Below are 3715 nucleotides of genomic sequence, written 5' to 3' on the forward strand. Positions count from 1 at the left end.
AGTAGGTTCCCACTCATCATAAAGTTTTCTAGGGATAGAAACTTCCAACTCAAGTTTTTCTTCATAAGATTGCATTAAAGCATCAACGATATGTTTAGTAAAAGCTTTATTTTGACTATAAGCATGAGGAGAATTTAGCACGGATTGCAACAAGGAAATACAATCTATCAAAGAGCAAGTATCATAATTAAATTCCTTGAAATCCAAAATAGTGGGTTCATTGGTATCTAAAGTTTTGACCTCTTCAATCCCACTTTTACCAATTTTTGCTTCAAGATCTAAAAACTCCGAATTTTTGGGGACGCCTTCTAGGTAAAGGTGACTCATCTCCAGTCCCATCATTATCAAGATTCATATTGCAAAACAAAGATTTAATAGGAGACACATCAATAACTTTTAGATCCTCATCTTTATTCGTTTGCATATCACACAAATCAACGAAGCTATTACATGGGTAGCGGCATCTTCACTAGGAAGGCCGGCGAATTGATCTTTCATGACAAGATTCAACAAATCAGCATTAATTTCACAAGATTCAGCTTCGGTAAGAGGAGCAATCGGAGTGCTAAGAAAATCATTGTTGTTGGTATTGGTAAAGTCACACAATTTAGTATTATCTTGAGCCATCGTGACAAGCAAGCAATCCAACACACAAGCAAACAAGAAGCAAGCGAAAAAGAGGCGAACGGAAAAGAGAGGGCGAATAAAACAGCAAGGGTGAAGTAGGGGAGAGGAAAACGAGAGGCAAATGGCAAATAATGTAATGCAAGGGATAAGAGTTTGTGATGGGTACATGGTATGTCTTGACTTGTGCGTAGACTCCCCGGCAACGGCGCCAGAAATCCTTCTTGGTACCTCTTGAGCACTGCGTTGGTTTTCCCATGAAGAGGAAAGGGTGATGCAGTAAAGTAGTGTAAGTATTTCCCTCAGTTTTTGAGAACCAAGGTATCAATCCAGTAGGAGACCACGCTCGAGTCCCACGCACCTACACAAACAAATAAGAACCTCGCAACCAACGCGATAAAGGGGTTGTCAATCCCTTCACGGTCACTTATGAGAGTGAGATCTGATAGATATGATAAGATAATATTTTTGGTATTTTTATGATAAAGAGTAAAAGTAAAGAAAGCAAAATAAACGGCGCCAAAAATAGCTTGTTGACGGGAGATTAATATGATGGAAAATAGACCCGGGGGCCATAGGTTTCACTAGTGGCTTCTCTCAAGAGCATAAGTATTACGATGGGTAAATGAATTACTGTCGAGCAATTGATAGAATTGAGCATAGTTATGAGAATATCTAGGTATGATCATGTATATAGGCATCATGTCCGTGACAAGTAGACCGAAACGATTCTGCATCTACTACTATTACTCCACACATCGACCGCTATCCAGCATGCATCTAGAGTATTAAGTTCATAAGAACAGAGTAATGCTTTAAGCAAGATGCCATGATGTAGAGGGATAAACTCATGCAATATGATATAAACCCCATATTTTTATCCTCGATGGCAACAATACAATACGTGCCTTGCTGCCCCTGCTGTCACTGGGAAAGGACACCGCAAGATTGAACCCAAAGCTAAGCACTTCTCCCATTGCAAGAAAGATCAATCTAGTAGGCCAAACCAAACTGATAATTCGAAGAGACTTGCAAAGATAACCAATCATACATAAAAGAATTCGGAGGAGATTCAAAGATTGTTCATAGATAAACTTGATCATAAACCCACAATTCATCGGATCTCGACAAACACACCGCAAAAGAAGAGTTACATCAAATAGATCTCCAAGAAGATCGAGGAGAACTTTGTATTGAGATCCAAAGAGAGAGAAGAAGCCATCTAGATAATAACTATGGACCCGAAGGTCCGAGGTAAACTACTCACACATCATCGGAGAGACTATGGTGTTGATGTAGAAGCCCTCCGTGATCAATGCCCCCTCCGGCGGAGCGCCGGAAAAGGCCCCAAGATGGGATCTCACGGGTACAAAAGGTTGCGGTGGTGGAAATAGGGTTTTGGCTCTGTATATGATGTTTCCAGGGTACATGGGTATATATAGGAGGAAGAAGTACGTCGGTGGAGCAACGAGGGGCCCACGAGGGTGGAGGGCGTGCCTGGGGGAGGTGGGCGCGCCCCCTGCCTTGTGCCCTCCTTGTTGATTGCTTTACGTAGACTCCAAGTCCTCTGGATCATGTTTGATCCAAAAATCACGTTCCTGAAGGTTTCATTCCGTTTGGACTCCGTTTGATATCCTTTTCCTTCGAAACACTGAAATAGGCAAAAAAAACAGCAATTTGGGGTGGGCCTTCGGTTAATAGGTTAGTCCCAAAAATAATATAAAAGTGTATAATAAAGCCCAATAAACATCCAAAACAGAATATAATATAGCATGGAACAATCAAAAATTATAGATACGTTGGAGACGTATCAGCCACCACCGGCAGCTGACGCACGTGGGGACAGAGGAGCGGGAAGGGGGGCACCAGCCCACCCCTACTCGCTGGGCAGAAGCTCCTGGGACAGAGCCTGGAGCTCGCCGACGAAGCTTTCGTGGCCGCCACACACGAAAGACACTGCCACGTGCAGTCGCAGGCCTCACCAGCCGGCACCAACACCATAGCAACCAGATCAGACGCCACCCCGATCTGGGCCACCAAGCTCGTGCATCGGCGACCTCCGCTGTTGCACTGCCGCCCCGATGCTTCTCCGACCACGCCGCCTCATTCATTTTCAATGTTACTAGCAAGATGGAATTGGCATCTGAAGCTATGAAGTTATTTTTGCACGACTCTATTTATAATAGGTAAGCACACAATTTTGCAATTTCATCTAACAAGTATGCCTTACACTCCCCAGATTTCAATGTAACCATTATATTTGATAAACTGATAGCATGTTTCTACTTGCTGCCCTTTTGTTCATGTACTCCAGTGATAAGACACCGTAAAAATGGACTTTACACTCAATTAAATTATATAAAGTCCTCATAACTAGCTAATGAGCGAACCGATTGACCGAATTTCCTGGCTCCGCTGTGTTGCTTCCTGCATTATTCGAATTCTGAGAGCCGGGAGCACTAGTAGAAAAAGGGGCTTTCGTTTGGGCCTGGCCAGCCCATTAGTCCCGGTTCTGCCACGAACCGGGACCAATGAAGGCATTTGTCCCGGTTCGAGAGCCCAGGGGGCCGGCCGGGGCCTCGTGGGCATTGGTCCCGGTTCGTCTGGGCCCATTTGTCCCGGTTCTTGGCACGAACCGGGACCAATGGGCCTCGCTCCTGGCCCACAACTATTGGTCCCGATTCGTGGCAGGAACCGGGACAGAAGGAAGGCCTTTAGTCCCGGTCCCATCCACGAACCGGGACAAATGAGTTGCCTATAAATATACCCCATCGCCGGCGAGTAGAGCACTCCACAGTGCTCTGTTTTTTGCTGGCCGGCGAGGGGGAGGGCATTGGGTGCTCTAGCTCACCTCCTATGCACATGAGGTGTTCGATGAAATGTCCGAGCCACACTAGTTAAGCTTTCTCCTCTCGAAGCTCGACCTCCGAGCTCCATTTTTCCCGAGATTTGTCTAGGTTTATATTAGCGGCCCGTCACGCCCCGTCCCCGTCTTCACCACCGTCGATCACCCGCGCCGATCTTGTCGCCGGGACCACCGTGGTGAGCCTCTTGTTCTTATCTTCTTTCCGGGAAAAAAAATTCTTACTTT

At 45.5% G+C, this 3715-nt stretch overlaps 1 pseudogene; it reads left to right on the top strand.

Annotated features, from left to right (window-relative positions):
- The first annotated feature begins 3240 nt into the window (after positions 1-3240).
- Positions 3241-3372, top strand: LOC123056291 (uncharacterized; annotated as a pseudogene).
- Positions 3373-3715: the final 343 nt, after the last annotated feature.

The sequence above is a fragment of the Triticum aestivum genome, chromosome 2D, assembly GCF_018294505.1.
Source record: "Triticum aestivum cultivar Chinese Spring chromosome 2D, IWGSC CS RefSeq v2.1, whole genome shotgun sequence".
NCBI lineage: Eukaryota > Viridiplantae > Streptophyta > Magnoliopsida > Poales > Poaceae > Triticum > Triticum aestivum.